We start from the raw sequence: 24,007 nt of genomic DNA on the forward strand, positions 1-24,007 counted from the left end.
GCTGTTGAGTCCCGTGGCCGATTGAGTCACGTGGTCAGAGTTCTGGTCAGTTCAGAACGAAAGTAACGCGGTGGAAATAGGTCAACAATACAAATGACACTAATTGTGTGGATTATTCTATTTTTAATGAGTGGCCCCATGCAGTCAAATCACCGGAACTACTCATATTCATCAGAAACTGACGACCAGAACTCTGACCACTCTGAACTCTGAACTCTGAAGTACAAAAGTAATGGCATCAAAATGAACTTTAATTTAATTACTAAAAGTACTCATTATACAGAATGTCCCATTTCAAGTTTTCTAATGTATAGACAACTTTTGAAACCTGGCCAAAATGTATATGCTATAGAGCTGAATCGGACAAAAATGTATTTTGGCAGGCCTTGATGGCATTGTAATGCCTGATTATACACTTGGTTGCATGCTGAATAGTCGATCTGCAAGCTCACAACGCTGCGAAGCCTTGTGAGCTTGTAGCTCTGCTATTTTTAGAGCACCCGAGTGGAACCAAACATAAAACGACTTGTCTTTTAGCTCTACTGGATCTCTTCTCCACTAGTCCCTCCCCAACATTATAGTCTAGTTTTTATTTGACAACATTATATATATATTAACCTATTTAGTCTTAATTATAGTCATCATAGCTTAGGTTTTCATTTAGTTTTTTTTATATAGTTTTCGTCAGTGAAAAAATTTTGTCGACGAACATTTTCCGTCATAGTTTTAGTCAACGAAATCAACACTGCTTCATAGGCTCTCAACACCTGTGAGAAACGTTCTCGTGTGGTCTTTTCAGTGGTGGAGCCAAGATAGAGGGGTTAAAATAGGACATCTTCTTTTGGCCATTCACATCATTATGTAGTTCCTCATCCTTATTGTCCTGTACTGTGTAAAGACGTGGTATAACCCGTGACTCTCTCATAAACAGGAATTGTGACTTTCTGAATTCCCAATATACAAGTACAGTCATTAAGACCCACTTCCTCTCACAGTTTCATTACTTATGAAACTGTGCACTTAAAGTAAGTGCAGGACATCATAAAGAGAACCGGTGTGGACAGATGAACAGCACATAGAGAGTTTACCACTACATTTTTTTAGGTCATACAAAACATGGCAAAGGAAATACATCAAATAATATACGTTAACTCAAATGAAGTCACAGGAGATCAACTAAGTGACATAAGGGCAACGGCTGACAACGATGACATATATGCCAACATTGAAAATACCAAAGTTGTCGAAACCAGGGACAAGGTTGAACATCAGCAGTCAGGTAGGCAAAACTGAACACCAACCAGTGTTGATTTGGTCAACTAAACTATGATGAAAAATGTTTGTCGACTACCTTTTTTCACAGACAAAAAATAAATAAAAACTAAAGGAGTAGTTCACCACTTTTCAACCTGTCTTCATATAATAGGTCCTCACTAATGTTCATGATAAAATATCAGAATCCATCGTCTTGTGACATCATTTCCCCCCCCAAAAAATGTAATCAATATTTTTGAAAATAATATTTAGATTTTTATTATCGCGAGAACAATGGCTTCCACTTTAAAATTGCAACTTTTCAGGAATAGAAAGCCTGCAGTTTCTATAAACTGGATTGGCAATCGATGATGTCACAAGGCGATGGGTTTCTGACCTGCTGACCCTCCTCTGAAAAAAAAAAAGAAGAAAAAAAAAAGCTATTTTTGAGTGAGGACCAATTATATGAACATAGGTTGAAAAGTGGTGGAGTGCCCCTTAAGCTATGATGACTAAAACTGAGACTAAATATGTTGACAATTTTGTCAACAAATAAAAACTGGACTCATATGTTCGGGAGAGACTAGTGGAAAAGAGATCCAGTAGAAGTGACAAGTAATTTTATGTTTGGTTGCACTAGGGTGCACTCTGAAATAGATAGATTGTAGATCGGCTATTTTCAGCATGCAACAATGTGTACAATCGGCTATTACGATGCCATCGAGGCACCGTCAAGAGAATCAGCTCTTGACTAGACTAAAACTAAAACCTTTCAGCTAACTACAATATGACAAAAACTAAATTAAATGTTATTCAAAAGACTATGACTAAAACTAAATAAAAGATGATATTGTGTCATTCAGGTGGTACTCAGAGGTCCAGAGCTGTAGCAGTGTGTCTGGGGGTGCTGTGCTTTCTACTACTGGCTGGGATCATAGGTCTGCTAGTGTACTGTGAGTATTGTACACACACACACACACACACACACACACACACACACACACACACACACACACACACACACACACACACCCTTGAAAAACCTTTTACGTAGGCTATAGCTTACTTCTATAGACTGAAACATTAACATTGATTTAAAAAGAATCACACCCAGTGTGAAGTGAGCGAGGACTTGCCCTGTTCTTATTTTGATCATAAGACCAAATTATTACAATTACTGAATGTCAGTCTCCAGATTTTGCTCAGAATATGCATGATTTACTATGACACTATGGCTATTTCCGTCCATGCCCTACCCCTTATCCCTAAACTTCTTTGCCAATATTTTACTATTTTGAAAAAACTATTTTTGAATATTTCAAATAGCTGATCTTCAAGCTCACAAGGTGTCGATGTAGATCGGCTATTTGAAATTCTTTTAAATGATTTTCAATAATAGTAAAAAAGGCAAAAAAAAAGGATAAGAGTTAAAGGCATGGACGAAAATATAGGTTAGGGTTAGGGTTAGGGTTAGTACAGTGGTTCTCTAAATGATCATTTGCAAGTACCCCCATAACTCTGAGAGTGTACACTCTCAGTAGACTCTCAGAGTCCTTATTTGCAAGGACCCCATAACTCTCAGAGTTACAGACCTGTAAAGTTATAATTTAAAGCTATAGAACAGTGAAGTCATGACGTGACTCGCTCATCCCGTGGTTCCACGGAAGTAATTCTCTATGGAGAATAACATTGGGTCATCTTAAATCGTCAAGCAATGTGGTCCAAAAATAAACAAACGGCCTTTGCGATATTGTTGGCGAGGTGGCTCTGTATGATTTATGATAGTCAGTCACTCATAAGTGATAAAGCCTGTTTCTAGCGAAAATGTAACTAATTCGGCGACAGTAACATTAGCGTTTTTTCACCATCAGTTGATTGACTTGATTCTTCATATCCATATGAGTCAAACCGCTGAGATAATTTGTTTATAATTGGAACACAGACGCGATATGAAAAAGGTCTATGGGAATTCAGAATGGGGGAAGAAAACCGCGAACCAGGTAGGATGTGTAAATTACATCACACTTCACTACTCTATAGCTCTTTAGGTGTTTCTGGTGATATTATTGCCAGAAATAATGAAAATAACAATGTCCACCACAAGGCAGCATGTCGATGACCCCTGATATCATACAGTAGGAAGAACTGTATTCCAAGTTTTGATGTTGTTGAAGAGTTTAGACCGGTTCTTAATAGGGACAGGTGCAGATGGACAATATTTTCATAGAGTATTTTTTCTCTTTTGCAGACGGCAGACTCACAGGTCTTCATGATTCTGAGATGCAGCGTGTGAGAACCCTGAACGGTAACCTTACTGAAGACTACAGCCGGCAACAGACCAGCTATGCCAACCTGACGGAACGGTTCAACCTGTCGCAGAAGGAGGTTGACAGGCTGCATCGTTGTGTTAATGCCATGGGTAGGAGAATACTTAGTACTTAGTACTTACTTATACGTAGTACTTAGTTACAGAAATCTTTGGGCTGGGTGGCCAGTAAGTGAAGAGGGCCAATCCTTCTGTAGCACCGGCCCACAAAGCAGAGAGACATGATTGTCCCACTGGCTTGTTTATCAACTGAACACCGGATGCCTCGCCGCGTTGTGGGCTTGTAGATCTTCAATGTCCACTTCATGCCGGTTGTGGTGGTCTGCCAGGGCAGAATTTATGTCAAATGTCCAGCCCTGTGTGTCTGTCATCTACAACATAAATCATACTTCATCATAATGTCTTTCCTTCTCTTTAAGTTTTAACTCATTTGTATTTGGCATTAATTTGGGAACCACAAATTAAACGAAACAATTATTATTTCCAGAAAACTGCCCCAGTGGATGGAAGACGCTTGGCTGCAGTTGTTACTGGATCTCCGCTGAGACTAAAACCTGGGAGGAGAGTAGACAGCACTGTCAGAGTAATGGATCTGACCTGGTGATCATAAACAGCAGAGAGGAACTCCATTTTCTCCTAAACAACCAGAAACTCAGGTAGTGGCTTGATTTGGGTCATCAGGGGATGGTGATTGCCCCCAAGTGTTCACATTTAACCCCAAATTCATTTTTTATGTCCCCAATTACTTTTGTAGATTAATCGGATTTCATCGCAATTGATGCCCGTCCATCTACATGTGACGAGTTATAATTTAGATGAGCATTTTATTGTAGGCAACCAATAATGTATTAACCACCTTCAACGTGGCATCCCTATTTTGGGAATGTCATTTATAGGCAAACATTTTCTCCTTTCGTAAGGATAGTCACTGATGATCGCAGACTTCGCAGTTATACTTTTTCTTTTCCAGGTGAAAGAAAAGACGATCGTCTGCCCCTCCCTCCCGACAGTGTTTACATCTGGTCATATGGTGTGTTCTTGTGACCATCGAAAATGGTAAAATCACTGAATTAATTAAAAAAATGACACCCAGTTTGTGAGCAGTGCTTTTTGAGTTTTCAAATAGCGGCCAAATATGTTTGCTCTTCTACCATTCAATTTTTTAACATATTTGTATTGTTTTAAAACTGTTAAAATATAGTTTATGCATTTAAAATTATTTCAAGAAGAAACTGCAAACTGCCCCGAATTACATGCAGTTGTGGATCACCACCACGAGGTGTCAGTAAACGATTATATTTCAGTCTGCATCAAAGCCATGCATGCAGACATGGCCATAATAATAATACTATTTTAACACTGGCTGTCACTTTAATACAGATTGAGTCACTCAATAGCCTTCAGACTTAAAGGACAACTTTGTTTGTTGTTTTTTTACAACAAGGATTCATGTTTTAGATTGTAATTAGAGAATGAATGCAAGTGGCTAAATAATCGTTAAAATCACTAAAACGATATAAGTAAATGAAAACATTTTAACACTCATCTTTTCTTTTCTCTAATATGAACCCTTGTTGTAAAAAAACAAATTCATTCTCCTACTATGACACAAAAATGTGGAATGCCCTACCAACGGCCTTAAAGTGTTAGTTCAGATCTTTTGACATGAAACTGTAGAAAATACATGCCATTGATATAGTGGTCAAAAAGGTATTAATTGATTGCTGTTGAGTCCCGTGGCCGATTGAGTCACGTGGTCAGAGTTCTGGTCAGTTCAGAACGAAAGTAACACGGTGGAAATAGGTCAACAATACAAATGACACTAATTGTGTGGATTATTCTATTTTTAATGAGTGGCCCCAGACAAATCACCGGAACTACTCATATTCATCAGAAACTGATGACCAGAACTCTGACCACTCTGAACTCACTCTGAATTAAAAATTTACTTGAGTAAAAGTACAAAAGTAATGGCATCAAAATGAACTTTAATTTAATTACTAAAAGTAGGCCTACTCATTATACAGAATGTCCCATTTCAAGTTTTCTAATGTATAGACAACTTTTGAAACCTGGCCAAAATGTATAGGCTATATAATCGGACAAAAATGTATTTTGGCAGGCCTTGATGGCATTGTAATGCCTGATTATACACTTGGTTGCATGCTGAATAGTCGATCTACAAGCTCACAACGCTGCGAAGCCTTGTGAGCTTGTAGCTCTGCTATTTTTAGAGCACCCGAGTAGAACCAAACATAAAACGACTTGTCTCTTAGCTCTACTGGATCTCTTCTCCACTAGTCCCTCCCTAACATTATAGTCTAGTTTTTATTTGACAACATTATTAATATATTAACCAATTTAGTCTTAATTATAGTCATCATAGCTTAGGTTTTCATTTAATCTTTTTATATAGTTTTCGTCAGTGAAAAAATTTAGTCGACGAACATTTTCCGTCATAGTTTTAGTCAACGAAATCAACGCTGCTTCATAGGCTCTCAACACCTGTGAGAAACGTTCTCGTGTGGTCTTTTCAGTGGTGGAGCCAAGATAGAGGGGTTAAAATAGGACATCTTCTTTTGGCCATTCACATCATTAAGTAGTTCCTCATCCTTATTGTCCTGTACTGTGTAAAGACGTGGTATAACCCGTGACTCTCTCATAAACAGGAATTGTGACTTTCTGAATTCCCAATATACAAGTACAGTCATTAAGACCCACTTCCTCTCACAGTTTCATTACTTATGAAACTGTGCACTTAAAGTAAGTGCAGGACATCATAAAGAGAACCGATGTGGACAGATGAACAGCACATAGAGAGTTTACCACTACATTTTTTTAGGTCATACAAAACATGGCAAAGGAAATACATCAAATAATATACGTTAACTCAAATGAAGTCACAGGAGATCAACTAAGTGACATAAGGGCAACGGCTGACAACGATGACATATATGCCAACATTGAAAATACCAAAGTTGTCGAAACCAGGGACAAGGTTGAACATCAGCAGTCAGGTAGGCAAAACTGAACACCAACCAGTGTTGATTTGGTCAACTAAACTATGATGAAAAATGTTTGTCGACTACCTTTTTTCACTGACAAAAAATAAATAAAAACTAAAGGAGTAGTTCACCACTTTTCAACCTGTCTTCATATAATAGGTCCTCACTAATGTTCATGATAAAATATCAGAATCCATCGTCTTGTGACATCATTTCCCCCCCCAAAAAATGTAATCAATATTTTTGAAAATAATATTTAGATTTTTATTATCGCGAGAACAATGGCTTCCACTTTAAAATTGCAACTTTTCAGGAATAGAAAGCCTGCAGTTTCTATAAACTGGATTGGCAATCGATGATGTCACAAGGCGATGGGTTTCTGACCTGCTGACCCTCCTCTGAAAAAAAAAAGAAAAAAAAAAAAGCTATTTTTGAGTGAGGACCAATTATATGAACATAGGTTGAAAAGTGGTGGAGTGCCCCTTAAGCTATGATGACTAAAACTAAGACTAAATATGTTGACAATTTTGTCAACAAATAAAAACTGGACTCATATGTTCGGGAGAGACTAGTGGAAAAGAGATCCAGTAGAAGTGACAAGTAATTTTATGTTTGGTTGCACTAGGGTGCACTCTGAAATAGATAGATTGTAGATCGGCTATTTTCAGCATGCAACAATGTGTACAATCGGCTATTACGATGCCATCGAGGCACCGTCAAGAAAATCAACTCTTGACTAGACTAAAACTAAAACCTTTCAGCTAACTGCAATATGACAAAAACTAAATTAAATGTTATTCAAAAGACTATGACTAAAACTAAATAAAAGATGATGATATTGTGTCATGATTCAGGTGGTACTCAGAGGTCCAGAGCTGTAGCAGTGTGTCTGGGGGTGCTGTGCTTTCTACTACTGGCTGGGATCATAGGTCTGCTAGTGTACTGTGAGTATTGTACACACACACACACACACACACACACACACACACACACACACACACACACACACACACACACACACACACACACACACACACACACACACACACCCTTGAAAAACCTTTTACGTAGGCTATAGCTTATATACTTCTATAGACTGAAACACCAACATTGATTTAAAAAAAAATCACACCCAGTGTGAAGTGAGTGAGGACTTGCCCTGTTCTTATTTTGATCATAAGACCAAATTATTACAATTACTGAATGTCAGTCTCCAGATCTTGCTCAGAATATGCATGATTTACTATGACACTATGGCTATTTCCGTCCATGCCCTACCCCTTATCCCTAAACTTCTTTGCCAATATTTTACTATTTTGAAAAACTATTTTTGAATATTTCAAATAGCTGATCTAAAAGCTCACAAGGTGTCGATGTAGATCGGCTATTTGAAATTCTTTTAAATGATTTTCAAAATAGTGAAAAAGGCACAAAAAAAAAGGATAAGAGTTAAAGGCATGGACGAAAATATAGGTTAGGTTTAGGGTTAGGGTTAGTACAGTGGTTCTCTAAATTATCATTTTGCAAGTACCCCCATAACTCTGAGAGTGTACAAACATTTGTACAGTACACTCTCAGTAGACTCTCAGAGTCCTTATTTGCAAGGACCCCATAACTCTCAGAGTTACAGACCTGTAAAGTTATAATTTAAAGCTATAGCTCTTTAGGTGTTTCTGGTGATATTATTGCCAGAAATAATGAAAATAACAATGTCCACCACAAGGCAGCATGTCGATGACCCCTGATATCATACAGTAGGAAGAACTGTATTCCAAGTGTTGATGTTGTTGAAGAGTTTAGACCGGTATGGACAGGTGCAGATGGACAATATTTTCATAGAGTATTTTTTCTCTTTTGCAGACGGCAGACTCATAGGTCTTCATGATTCTGAGATGCAGCGTGTCAGAACCCTGAACGGTAACCTTACTGAAGACTATAGCCGGCAACAGAGCAGCTATGCCAATCTGACGGAACGGTTCAACCTGTTGCAGAAGGAGGTTGACAGGCTGCACCGTTGTGTTAATGCCATGGGTAGGAGAATACTTAGTACTTACTTATACTTAGTACTTAGTTACAGAAATCTTTGGGCTGGGTGGCCAGTAAGTGAAGAGGGCCAATCCTTCTGTAGCACCGGCCCACAAAGCAGAGAGACATGATTGTCCCACTGGCTTGTCTATAAACTGAACACCGGATGCCTCGCCGCGTTGTGGGCTTGTAGATCTTCAATGTCCACTTCACGCCGGTTGTGGTGGTCTGCCAGGGCAGAATTTATGTCCCATGTCCAGCCCTGTGTGTCTGTCATCTACAACATAAATCATACTTCATCATAATGTCTTTCCTTCTCTTTAAGTTTTAACTCATTTGTATTTGGCATTAGGGAACCACAAATTAAACTAAACAATTATTATTTCCAGAAAACTGCCCCAGTGGATGGAAGACGCTTGGCTGCAGTTGTTACTGGATCTCCGCTGAGACTAAAACCTGGGAGGAGAGTAGACAGCACTGTCAGAGTAATGGAGCTGACCTGGTGATCATCAACAGCAGAGAGGAACTCCATCTTCTCCTAAACAACCAGAAACTCAGGTAGTGGCTTGATTTGGGTCATCAGGGGATGGTAATTGCCCCCAAGTGTTCACATTTAACCCCAAATGAATTTTTTATATCCCCAACTACTTTTGTAGATTAATCGGATTTCATCGCAATCGATGCCCGTCCATCTACATGTGACGAGTTATAATTTAGATGAGCATTTTATTGTAGGCAACCAATAATGTATTAACCACCTTCAACGTGGCATCCCTATTTTGGGAATGTCATTTATAGGCAAACATTTTCTTCTTTCGCCCCCAACAAACAGTGAAAATAGTTAGATCGACTAGCTTTTAGATCCACAGATTTCACTATTTTAGAAATGAGGCTTATAAGTGGTGACTTATTTTTCGCTACCCCCTATTTCTGTCTAAAATTACACCCCTGCAGGGCTTGGATCGGCCTGTCTGACCAAACATCAGAGGGGACATGGCAGTGGGTGGATGGGACAGTCCTGCAGGGAGAAGGGTTCTGGATGAGAGGAGAGCCTAATGATCACAAGGGGATAGAAGACTGCGTGGAACTCTCGAAAGAAGGAACCTGGAATGACATGCCTTGTAACTGGAAGCTTAACTGGATTTGTGAAGTACAGATTAAATAGTGAAACGTGTTGCTGCTGAGCTTGTCGTAGCCTACATCTATGCATGTGCTATGAAGTTCAACAATTTCGCATGGTATTACATGGTAGCACTTATCGCAAACAGCCCAAAACAAACTGGCTAGGCCCTGATCATCAAGTGTGGGATGGCTCAGGGTAGCTGACAGAGTACAGCATCTTGCAATGGCCCTACTACTATAATGGCTAGAGAAAACGCACATCCTCCTGTTCTTGGTGCTGAGCTAAAAACTGACAGTGCAGTAGTACTAGAAAGAAACAAGATAGCTCGCACTCACTTTCTCTGTAGCTCCAATTATTTTATTTAGCAAACAGCAAAAAGATATACGTTTCGACCCCTAAGGTCTTCTTCAGTAAAATTTATACTGAAGAAGACCTTAGGGGTCGAAACGTATATCTTTTTGCTGTTTGCTAAATAAAATAATTGGAGCTACAGAGAAAGTGAGTGCGACCTACTACTAATGGCACCACTAAGATAGCCATGCACCTGACAAAATATTCCAAATGTCAAAGATGTAGGCTACACAATTACAACACCGGCTGTGGCAGCTCCACAAATCATGTCCAACCCATTTTGACACTAACAAAGGGTTAAATTTGTTTTCCTGTTATGCTGCAAAAATGTGGAACGCCCTACTGACAGCCTTAAAGGAGTGTAAATCCCTACCCTCCTTTAAACCCGTAAAATTCACTTCAGGTGGCTGCCACTCGAAACTGGTAAAAAGACAAAGCCTATCCTTACGCGATAATGGAATCCGTAGGATATAGGGCTGAATAAATTAGAATCCGTGGCTTGTGATTGGCTGAACGGATGTCGGGAGCGCTCCGCTGTGTTTACTTGGACTGTGCGGAGGTGCCGAAAGTCGGGGTTATGAAGATCTACTATTCTGTAGCGCTGAGTCAGAAACAAGCGCACCTTCCACAAGCGTCTCCTATGGATTCCAAAATAGCCATCCTTACCTCCCCCTGACCTTTTACTGTAAATATCAATTACTTTTTTCTGTTTCCTGATTGTATTATGATGTTATTATTTTTTTCATTTAATGTTGTTAATGAATTGAGTACAAAAGGACCCTCCCATGCAAATACAAGCCATTGCACTTTCTTGTGGTGTAAATCCTTTTATAGACCTTGTATCTGAGATGTACTGTCCTGTACTATTCCTATGCAAACTTCTAATAAAGTATTCAACCACTCAATCAATAAATCAATCAATCAATCAATCAATCAATCAAACCCAGGACTCCAGCTCGGCAGACCGGCAGGTAACAGGCAACGCCAAGAGAAGTAGCTCCCTTTGAGGAGCAAGTTATGGTTGGGTCTTTTGCAGGGTCACTGTATCTATCTATCTATCTATCTATCTATCTATCTATCTATACACACACGCACACGCACATGCACACGCACACACACACACACACACACACACACACACACACACACACACACACACACACACACACACACACACACACATTATGTATACAGTATATATATATATATATATATATATATATATATATATATATATATATATATATATATATATCCCCTCCCCTGGTACCGCAGGGAATTTGTAATATAGTTTTAAACACATCAACTCTCATCTTTATCTTTTCATCAGGATGTGGTTTATGTAACTTCAGCAGTTTTCTCACTGACACTCTGACAGGAAGGTGTTATGAGTGAACCTGACATGTAAAATCCAGCCCTGCATGCAGTAATCCCCACTTCACATTATTGTAGCTTTTAATTTACTCTTATTTTGAGTTCATGATGATTAATGAAATTATACAGGTTATCATTTACTTTTTATATTGGGTAATACCGGTAATTCCTTTTTACCATGCAGAGGGAAGCAGGGTTTAAATTCGTTCCTTGCGCGCGCGTGTGTGTGTGTGTGTGTGTGTGTGTGTGTGTGTGTGTGTGTGTGTGTGTGTGTGTGTGTGTGTGTGTGTGTGTGTGTGTGTGTGTGTGTGTGTGTGTGTGTGTGTGTGTGTGTGTGTGTGTGTGTGTGTGTGTGTGTGTGTGTGTGTGTGTGTGTCTTGTAGGCCTACTTCTTACCTTATTGCTTTTGCTCTCATCCAACCGCGGTGGAAAGTCTGGCGATGTAAGGCAAGATACACCTGTCATACAGTATGTCAGATGAAGGAGTCTTTATTATATTCTTTTTTATTTCAGGTTTTTCCTCATAGTCAAATATTATGTGTGTCATTCTGCTAACATTACTCAAGACATTTCTTCCATTTCTACTCAGGTTTTGTATTTGACTGTTATTGTTATTATAATTATAACTCCTCAAATTGATCAATTAGAATGTATCATGCAATGAAAACTTGTGTTTGATGTTCTAGTCATGTGATGTTCCATTGGATGGAAGATGTTTGGATGCAGCTGTATTATGTCAACAGGGTTTTGCTATTCCACCCTCTTTGCCTGTAATTTGCTTCCAGAATTAGTGGGAAGGGGCTATTTCTTCACGATCGCAATATGCCAACATCCAATCAACCATGTGGAAGGCCTCTTTAGAGCAAGAGATATAATGTATGCTCCACATAGCACTTCTTTCTACTTGTGTTAAACACAGAAACACAGCGTTACTATGATAGGAATGTCCATTCTATAGATTTACTTCCAGGGCTGTACATGCACGTAATGATGACATTAAAGACTACCTACTGTTATGGTCAAAGACAATGCTATTCCTTTTGCTTATGGACTTATCTAACTTTTGCACCATCAATTTACTGTTATACGTTAAGAACCTATTGTGTCACAACCTGTTTGGATTGGAAATAAGTTATCAGTAGTACTGTGTAATTATTTAAAGGATGTTAAATATAGTCTTATGAGCTTGGGTCCAGTCTATTTTAACATGCATTCTCAAAGTTGGAGGACCTACCTGTACAGTATACCATGTAAAAAACCAAGGGTTGAAAATCCCTGTGTTGGGAAGAAGTGTAAACAAGGCATTATTGACCACAAACTGAATTTCAGATGTATCATTATTATTTGGGTCAACAAACACCATACATTGCTAGTTATTATCATCCACAATACCACAGTATAATGACTATCAATAATACATATAATAATCAGTAATAGTATTGGCACATTGATTGATAAAGTGTCTACAGCAGTGGTTGAGGGAGGTGCAGAGAACTTTCCATTTGCTTTCCCCGCCCAGACATTTACCACATAGATGACGAAACAAACCTGTTTACACCTCAAGTTTCTACGGTAAAGAGTATCTTGATTGTGTTTTCGCGTGCACACGTACGTTAATAAGTTGTCCAAGCGTACATGCTTGGGTTGGTTTGACAAGACAGACAAGAACAGATACAGCTCTGTCTGTAATGCAACGCTGAAGACCAATGTAGGACAATACTGATATTGGGAAAAAGCAAGATATGTTTTTATGAATTTATGAATGCAGTTCATTACATATGCATCTACATTATTAGCATTTACTTGTACTAAAAAATACAAAAGAAATTCTTCTAAATCCTAATGTTTTTCTGAAAAACATATTTTTCTATATCAGTGGTGCTCAAACTTTTAAGTCAGTTAACTGTCAAGAACCCCTAGAAATATATGTATTTCTCAATATATTTTGTTCCAGGGACCCCACTAGAAGCAAATATTTAAAAAGTTTGCTTTAAAAATATATATATTTAAAGACTGGCAGAAAAATAAGCATATTTGCTATTTTTTTAATAGTTAAAGCATAAAATAATCGTTAAAGAAAATCTAACGTAACAAAGATGTGTTCCCGGTCATAATGGGTTAAATTAAATTCTGTTTTGTGTCATTCTTATCAGAGACAGCGATGTACTTTGGAGGAACCAGAGAGGAGAGGCAGGAGGAGAAAGGAGAGGAGAGTGCTGCGTACGTCAATGAAAGAGCAGAGCGTCTCAGAGTCCAAGGCTCCAGCTCACAGGAGGCTGCCCCAGATCAAGGTACACAGTAACACCCAACATCACAAAGTTGTAAGATATAAAGACACGTTCAGTTATAATGTTGGGTCATAAACTCAAAATGAGAGAAAACATAAAAGCACACTGGATAACGCCCCCATGAATATTTATTGTATTACCACTGATGTGATGTTTCAAGTGTCAAAGCCCTCAGACAAAGAAAACAAATACACATCTATCTTTAAATACCTTCTATGATGTGGACGTGTGCAACCTAATTAGTCTTACGTGTCTTACTACGTGGACGTGCTTTACTATGATGGGACAGGGAACCGGCCCAGTGGCCTTGCAGTTAGAGATTCCATCCTGAAATTGGGAGGTCGAGGTTCGATCCCTGGCCGGGTCATATACCAATAATCTAACATATAATTAGAGAGAGAGGTCAGTCAGTCAGTCAGTCAGTCAGTCAGTCAGTCAGTAGGTCACAAAATGCATTATCTATTCACTCGCTTCAGCGACTGATCTCAAATTTAACATGGCATTGGTCATTAGCATTATACACACGGTGACGGAGCCCGAATTTCATTTTTCCCAAATTCTAGCGATTTATTAGCGTTTCTTCACTCTACAGCTCTACAGCCTGTTGTCAGGGTTACGGTCCGTTCCTCCAGGCCATGGGATCTGTAGCCCCGGGCCCACACACACCTCTCTCACAGTTAGGAATGTTGCAGTCTCTCTCTCTCTCTCTCTCTCTCTCTCTCTCTCTCTCTCTCTCTCTCTCTCTCTCTCTCTCTCTCTCTCTCTCTCTCTCTCTCTCTCTCTGCATGGGTCACGCATGCAACGGGTGATGTGTGTCTCATCTTCCAACGGGTATAGAAAACCTATGTGGAGCAAATACATCCTCATACTTCTATTCACCTAATTTTGCTGTTAAATTATTTGTATCCATCATAAATATACACTCCTCCATGGGCTGCTCCTTACATTATGATGCTCCCACATATTCTCACGCACGCACCATGCAGTTACAGTTACTTTCCCCAAAACCCACACTCTGCACATATTTTGCAGCACATATATTCGAACGGGTAAGGTCTAGTTACTATAAAAATCTAAGTTATCATGTTATGTATTTTGCTAATCAAGCCAGGAGAGGAATACGGTCAGTATTGTAGTCAATAGTTACGTTTCCAGCCTCTCATCCTTGTAATACTGTATGTCCACAGGTCTTTATGCAGTGCCAGACCCAACACAGACTGTGATCTAGCGAGAAAGAGGTAGCGATAGCAGAAAGAGGACAGAGCGGTGACACTGACAACATCTATGAGAGCCTGGATGATGTCTCTGGACCACAGGAGGACAGGAGGGACAACACAGCAGGAAGACACACTCAGGGTGAGTTTGACAAAGTTGTGAATCATTGAACAAACTCTGTATGAAATGATTCATGAGTTATGTGGGTTCTGGGCAGGTGCACATAAAACAAACTAAAAAAGATGCATTTCTAGGAGATTGCAAGTGTGGTTGCCGTGACGCGAGTCACAAGGAATCCGTTCCTCACTTCAACACTGGGTGTGATTTTTTTGCCCATTATATGGATATCCCTGATGACATCAGTATATTCATGCTGCCCGTATATGGAGATCTCTGTATCCTGCATATAAAGTCAGACAAGTACTATAGTACCTGTTAGGGCAACCACACTAACTGCATGAACATTGCCAGAAATTACCTGCAGTTGTGGATCACCAACCAGTAAACAATTATATTTCAGTTTGCCAAAACATATTCTCATAGTTTTAGTCCACAGAATTAACACTAGCTGCAGGGGAGGGACATGCAAAGCACTGATGAAAGCCTGGACCATGCAACAGAGGACTTATGCAACTGTGGAGCAGAGCAGACCACGGCATGTGCCACGTATTATAGGCTACTATTTGCTGCAATGTGCCCATGCCTCCCAGTGGTGCCCACAATTACCTATCAGCATTTTTTTTGCACAAGTAGGCCATACATGGCCTACTTGTGCACAAACAGAGCGCACCATGAGGTGTGCCCTGCTGGCCTCAATGGCTGTTTATGAAGACATTACCAGGAATGCTCTTATTTACCAATGTACAGTATATATACCTCATTGGCTGATAATGTAATGATGACGTTGCCAACTACTGCCAGCTACTGTAATCGGCTGGGTATGTATGTAGCCTATGTATGTAGGTGTCTCCTCTTGTTGAAGACCGTAGCCCAATCAGGGACCAGCATCTCTGGCAACGTCATCATTAATAGCCAATGAGGGACCAGCATTCCTGGTGATGCCAGTGGTGGTAAAGATGAGTCTATATAGGCTGCCTTCATAGGGAACCACTGCTGGTCATCAGATTATTGGTTTAGGAATGCAACAAAAACTAAACAATATCTATGAATTCAAGTCTCCATGGGGTGAGTAATCGATTAAAAAAAGTAATTTTGGGAGTGAACTATCCCTTTAAGACAATATTAGATATTACCTCCATACTGTTGAGTGTTGATGCATACAATAAATACATCTTTGTCCAGTTTATTAGAATCTGATTTGACCGACAAAATTGTCAATATATTTAAAAATGTAAATGTAGTTGATGAATATTCTGGGGCTGTGTGATAAATAAATGTCATGTACCTCAATACCTCCAAATCCAATACCAACAGTGCATAGCTATGATTGAATATGTCTATGGTTTCACACGTTATTTTATATTTTATAGCAACAGTAAAAACATCACATTTAAGGTAAACAGTGCTCTTAGTTAACATTTCACAGAGCAGAAGACGGCACGCTGGCCACGTTCAGGTGTTTAGACAGATATCTGGCGTTGTGTTTATAGACTGTTGTGTCCGCTCAAATGAGCACTTGCCTGGTCGGGCAACGAAAGCCAACTTCACCTGCCCGAAAGTTTTATTTACCTGCCGGGCGCAGGTAGGCAAGCCTTGGTGTCAATGCCTGGTAGTTCCTCATAACATTTGTCCTGTACTGTGTATAAATCAGGGGTTCCCAAACTTTTTTGTCTCAGGGCACCCCATGAATATTTTTTTAATCCGAGGCACCCCTACATTATAATTTTCACTCCCAGCACCTTATATTTATAGCATATCATCGTTGTCGATGGAAACCTTGTATGTCCAAAACCGTTTGTTTTGTATTTATCATCTATAAAATGTACTAAACTAGTGAAAACAGCCGATCTACAAGCACACAACGCCTCGCATCGCGAGGTGTTGTGTGCTTGTAGATTTGCTGTTTTCACTAGTTTTGTGCGACAGAGGTTTCTGCCTGACAGTAATGATATTTTAGTGATTATGTTGCGAGGAAAACGTTGAGATAACAGCCATTTTGGTTAGAACTGACTGAAAATAACTGTGTACTTCAAGTTTAAAATGATACTAAATATATATATATTTTTTTTAAGTGTCCAAATAAATTCCAAATATTATCAAATGATCTCGCGTCGCGGCACCCCTGGACTGCCGTCGTGGCACCCCAGGGTGCCCCGTCACCCACTTTGAAAACCCCTGGTATAAATGACATGGTATAAGCCGTGACTCTCTCATAAAAGGAATTGTGACTTTCTGAATCCCCAATTTACAGTATAAAGACTCACTTCCTCTCACAGTTTCATTATTTAGGAAACTGTGCAGGACATTATAAAGAGAACCGGCGTGGACAGATGAATAGCGTGTGAGAGCTGCATTACAGTTTTTAGGTCATAGAAAACATGGCAAAGGAAATACATCAAATAATATACGTTAACTCAAATAAAGTCACAGCAGATCAACTAAGTGTCATCAGGTCAACGGCTGACAACGATGACATATATGCCAACATCGAAGATACCAAAGTTGAAACCAGGGACAAGGTTGAACATCAGCAGTCAGGTAGGCAAAACTGAACACCAACCAGCATTGATTTTGTCGACTAAACTATGATGACAAATTTTCGTCGACTACCTTTTTTCACTGACGAAAACTAAATAAAAACTAAGATGTGATGACAAAAAATAAGACTAAATGATATTGCCAATTTTGTAAAAAAAAAAAAAAAAAAAATAGACTAAAATGTTGAGGGAGGGACTAGTGGAGAAGAGGTCCAGTAGAACTAAAAGACAAGTCATTTTACGTTTGGTCGTGATCTGAAAATAGCAGATCTACAGGCTCACAACGCGAGCTTATAGATCGGCTTGTAGATCGACTATTGTCAGCATGAAACCAAGTGTAAAATCTGCTATTACGATGCTGTCAAGGCACCGTCGAGAAAATCAACTGTAGATTTAGTCGACTAAAATCTTGTGATGTTTAGTCGACCCTAACTAGACTAAAACTAAAACCTTTCAGCTGACTAAAATGACAAAAAAAAATGTTATTCACAAGACTATGACTAAAACTAAATAAAAGATGATGATTATAATGATGATGATGTGTCATTCAGGTGGTACTCGGAGGTCCAGAACTGTAGCAGTGAGTCTGGGGGTGCTGTGTTTTCTACTACTGGCTGGGATCATAGGTCTGCTAGTGCACTGTGAGTATTGCACACACACCCTTGACAAACCTTTTACATAGGCTATAGTTTATATACTTCAATAGAGTGAAACACCAACAATGATTTAAAAACAAAAAAAATCACCCACAACTCAAGTGTGAAGTGCGCAAGGACTTGTCCCGTTCTTATTTGATCAAAAGGCCAAATTATTACAATTCTCCAAGCCTCCAGGTTTCCTCAGAATATGTATGACACAGATTAATATGACATGACACTATGGCTCATTAGGAGTTCACTAGTAGTGGTTCTCTAATATTTTATTTGCAAGGACCCCCATAACTCTGAGAGTGTACAAATGGAACCAAGTGCGACCTGATATAAATAACAAGGCACAAGTTGGCACCTCGGCAGAGTACCAACTTGCCCACCCACATACATACAGAGCACCGAACAGCACTGTTCGCATTACATGCGAGCTCTACTGGCGCACAAGTAGGCCATATATGGCCATGAGTGCACAAGGCGCAAGTTGGCAAGTCTAGTCGGAAATCATAAAATAATAAAAACAACAAAAATGTCCAACAAAAGCCAGCATGGCGATGACCCCTGGCAACATACTGTAGGAAAGATTGTAGGCCTATTGAAAGTTTTGATGTTGTTGTTGTTGTTGTTGTCCACCCTTAGACAGGGTTCTAATAGGAAACACAACATTTTGATACTGTATTTTTCTCTTTTGCAGACGGCAGACTCACAGGTCTTCATGATTCTGAGATGCAGCGTGTGAGAACCCTGAACGGTAACCTTACTGAAGACTACAGCCGGCAACAGACCAGCTATGCTAACCTGACGGAACGGTTCAACCTGTTGCAGAAGGAGATGCAGCGTGTGAGAACCCTGAACGGTAACCTTACTGAAGACTACAGCCGGCAACAGACCAGCTATGCCAACCTGACGGAACAGTTCAACCTGTTGCAGAATGAGGTTGACAGGCTGCATCGTTGTGTTAAAGCCATGGGTAAGAGAATACTTAGTACTTACTTATACTTAGTACTTACTTACTTATTTACAGTAATTTCTGGTCTGGACGGCCACTAATTCACCCATTGTCAAGTCCCGCCCGTTGTCCCGCCCCTCTTCGCACCCATTGGTTGCTGTGTCTTGGTGGGACAAAAGTCCTTTCTCTCCATCCACTACCATTGAAATTCAGTTGCTTCTTATTGTTATTTTGTGTATTCAATTCTCATTTTAAACTTGGTTTCAGTAAAAAGGAGCCTCTCAGATGAAGTATATGTGACTGGGCATGTTTTTAAAGGTTTTTATTTCTCCAAAAATGATGTTTTAACAAATTCAACATAAAAAAGCCTCGTCGCGTTGTGGGCTTGTAGATCTTCTGTGTCCGGTTCACACCGGTTGTGGTGGACCGGTCTGGGCCAGGATGCCAGGGACGAATTTATGTCTCATGTCCAGCCCTGTGTGTCTGTCATCTACAACATAAATCATACGTCAAGTTTGAACTCATTTGTATTTGGCAAATACAACAAATTAAACATAACAATTATTATTTCTAGAAAACTGCCCCAGTGGATGGAAGACGTTTGGCTGCAGTTGTTACTGGATCTCCACTGAGAAGAAAACCTGGTGGGAGAGCAGACAGCACTGTCAGAGTAATGGAGCTGACCTGGTGATCATCAACAGCAGAGAGGAACTCCATTTCCTCCTAAACAACCAGAAACCCAGGTAGGGGCTTGATTTGGGTCATCAGGGGATGGCAATTAATCAATGCCCGTCCATCTACAATGTGACATAATTTAGTATAGCATTTTATTGTATGCAACCAATAATTTATTAACCACTTCCAACGTGGCATCCCTACTTTGGGAATGTCATATTTCTTTCTGAAATTACACCCCTGCAGGGCTTGGATCGGCCTGTCTGACCAAGCATCAGAGGGGACATGGCAGTGGGTGGATGGGACAGTCCTGCAGGGAGAAGGGTTCTGGATGAAAGGAGAGCCTAATGACAACAAAGGGGATGAAGACTGTGTGGAACTCTTAGGTGGAACCTGGAATGACGCGCCTTGTTCCTGGGAGCTCAACTGGATTTGTGAGAAATAGGGTTTAAATAGTGCAACATGTTTTACATGATTTTGCTGTGGCAGCCTACACCTATCTATGCATATATGCTGGTAAATTCAACAAAGGCTAGATTGGGCTTATATGTATACTCCACACGCACACGCACACACACGCACGCACGCACACACACACACACACACACACACACACACACACACACACACACACACACACACACACACACACACACACACACACACACACACACACACACACACACACACACACACATACTAGTACCGGTAAGACGCCTCAGGGCGACATGCGACCACAACCTAAATGGCGAGGTCGCGCCAATTCTTGGCCATCTGGCCAGTGATGTATATCGGACCAGTTACCCATATATGGAGATCCATTTACTGTACTGTATATAGCACATCCCATTTATGCCCATACATGGAGATCCCTGTCTGAACCAGCCGCACAGATATGTGCTGTCTTTCTCCATATATGGGCATTCCCTTATGAAGTCCTGTTAGATGGGCTTAATATTTGTACAAAATTAATTATGTGTGTGTGTGTGTGTGTGTGTGTGTGTGTGTGTGTGTGTGTGTGTGTGTGTGTGTGTGTGTGTGTGTGTGTGTGTGTGTGTGTGTGTGTGTGCGCACACGTGTGTGTGTGTGTGTGTGTGTTCTTGATCAATAACAAGACTCTCTTTACTATTAAGTGAGTTCATAGTAATGAGTTACTACGAGTATATTTGTATTTTGTTGTTGTTGTTTGTGTACATTTTATTACTTTCAAAAATGAAGACCATAATATTATGGTCTATATGCAGTATGTTCAATTCCAATTTAGTGTTGATCATTAAACAAAAAAAGGAATGGCTCTGGAAAAGGACCGTCTTTTGTCTGAGTGTCCCACACAGCACTCATATCCCCCCCCCCACCCCCCCACCCACCTGGAACCGCAGGGCATTTATTTATATAGCTTTTTGACAGATCAACTCTCACATTCATCTTTATCTTTTCATCAGGATGTGGTTTATGTAACTTCAGCTGTTTTCTCACTGACATTCTGACAGGAAGGTGTGTTATTAGTGAACTAAGGACTTCCAACGTAAAATGACTTATTTGCGATGTTCCTTTTAGGCAGGTTGTTTAACTGTACTTGTAGGCCTAATGTACTTTTTTTTTAATTGTATTACTGTTCTCCATTTTTGTCTAATACAATTTTCAATCAATCAAAAAAAAAAAACTGAAATGTGAAATCAGTGCATACAGTAATCCCACTTCAGATTATTGTAGCTTTATTTACTCTTATTTTGGGTTCATGATTTATTTCTGTCCACGTGTTAATGAAATTATACAAGTTATCATTTAGTTTTTGTATTGGGTAATAATTCCTCTTTACCATGCAGAGAAAAGCAGGGTTTTCTTTTGACTTTCTTTTTTGTTTTCAGCCTGTCCGATAGCCTACCTGTGGCTCTTATGAAGAAGAACACTGACAAATAATAATATCCGGTGGTCTCAATAGAATTCCTACTCTTGCCTAGTCTGACACATACGCACGGACACGCACAAACGCACGCACTCACGCACATGTTATGCTACAGACTACAGTATGTTGGTGTATGGTGTTTTAAAATCTTCTTCAATGTGCCCTTTGTGAACTTTGAGAACCTTCCCCTCTCTGCACGCCCCTGTTTTTTATACTAGTGATCTCTTCTTGTATCATGTGTGTGTCTGTGTGAGTGTGTGCGTGAGCGTTTGCAAGAGTTAATATATAAGGTGTGCGTGTGTCTTGTACTTCCTTCTTGCTTTTGCTCTCATCCAGCTGCAGTGGAAAGTCTGGTGCTGCGATGTTAGCCGCAGGCTAGACAAGATCACATTTAGATAACTTTGTATAGGTCAGCAAGTATGTGGAACTTACTTCAAAAATCTTTAAAAATGTCCTCCCTGCCATCTCTTGGCAAATTCAAAGGATTGATCCTTAACACTTTTAATCATGATTGCACGTTTCACTTGATTTATTAGTTGCTGTTCTTTTGTAATTTACTCTGTTTAATTTATAATGGTTACATTTTTTTTATTGTTCTGTAATGTAACCTTGGTTACATTGAAAATGAGGGCTTGCCCTCAACTGTACTTCCGAGTATAAATAAAGGTAGACACTGATGCTGACCTTCAAAGCAGCCAAAGGTATGGCTCCTCCATACCTCCAAAAGCTGATCAACCCCTACACCCCCACTCGTTCACTTAGATCAGCCAACACAGGGATGCTGACCGAACCCTCGCTAAAAACTCCAGGGCAAAAATCCACTCGTCCGAGACAGTTTGCCCTCTTGGCTCCCAAGTTGTGGAATAAACTCCCTGTCGCACTTAGAACAACGGACTCACTCGCTACCTTTCGCCGTGGACTGAAAACTCACCTTTTCAGACTCCACCTAAACCCTTAGCACTACAGTAAAATCAATGACCATACATGAAGCTAGTTAACATTTGTTTGTTAGGTTTCTTTAGAACTTGATTATATTGTGTTTTTCTCTAGATAGATATCCATTTACATTTGTTATATTGCTGTTAATGTACTGACCTATTATCTTGTTTATTATTGCGATGTTGTATCTGCTTATTGTAAGTCGCTTTGGATTAAAAGCGTCTGCTAAATGCCTAAACTGTAAACTGTAAACTGTAAGGTGATGATGAAGTAATGCAAGGAAGATACACACGTCCAACCTCAGATGAAGGAGTCTTTATTATATTCTGTTTTATTTCAGGGTTTTATAGTCAAATATTATGTCATTCTGGTAACATAACTCAAGCCATTTCTTACTCCGGTTTTGTATTTGACCACTATTGTTATTATAACTCCTGGAATTGTTTGATGTTTTAGTCAAGTCATGTCCCATTGGATGGAAGATATTTGGATGCAGCTGTATATGTGCCAAACAGGATTTTGCTATTCCACCCTCTTTCAGAATTAGTGGGAAGGGGCTATTTCACAAAATATCTGTATATCATGATCGCAACATCCAGTCAACCCCAAATTTGAATCACATGCAGGGCCTCTTTAGAACAAGAGATATTACATAGTAGACAGGAAGAAGGGAGCTGTGGTAGGTTAAAACACACTGTTTCCTGTGTTGGGAAGAAGTGTAGATGAGGCATTATTGACCACAAACTGATTTTCAGATGTAGCATTATTATTTGTGTCAATAACATTGCTAGTTATTATCATCTGCAATACCACAGTATAATGACTGATTAGTATCAAGAACAGGGTTAACAGAACTTTTTTCCAAATCATCTAATATTCAATAATTGTATTGGCCCATTGATCGATAAAGTGTCTACAGCAGTGGTTGAGGGAGGTGCAGAGAACTTTCCATTTACTTTCCCCGCCCAGATATTTACCACAGATGACAGAAATAAATCAGTTTACACCTCAAGTTTCTGCGGTAAAGTGTATCTTGGTTGAACTTGTGCGTGTACATGCTCACATGCATGTACCGTACGTTCATAAGTTGTCCATGCGAACGTGCTTGGGTTGGTTTGAGAGACAGACACCAACAGACACCAGCTCTGCCCATAATGCCACGCTGAAGACCAATGTTGGACAATACTGATATTGGGAAAAGTAAGATAACATTTTTTACATATTTATGAATGTAGTACATTATATTGTAACGACTCTGCATATTATCTACATT

The 24,007-nt window shown here is 39.7% G+C and overlaps 1 long non-coding RNA gene across 1 annotated transcript; it reads left to right on the top strand.

The window, feature by feature from the left end:
* The first annotated feature begins 1,141 nt into the window (after positions 1-1,141).
* LOC308304924 lies at positions 1,142-4,155 on the top strand. The gene is made up of 4 exons (XR_013963076.1): positions 1,142-1,279; positions 2,118-2,207; positions 3,503-3,673; positions 4,068-4,155. It is a non-coding gene; the product is annotated as an uncharacterized lncRNA (long non-coding RNA).
* Positions 4,156-24,007: the final 19,852 nt, after the last annotated feature.

Source organism: Nannobrachium achirus (assembly GCF_963921795.1).
Source record: "Nannobrachium achirus genome assembly, chromosome: 2".
Classification (NCBI taxonomy): domain Eukaryota; kingdom Metazoa; phylum Chordata; class Actinopteri; order Myctophiformes; family Myctophidae; genus Nannobrachium; species Nannobrachium achirus.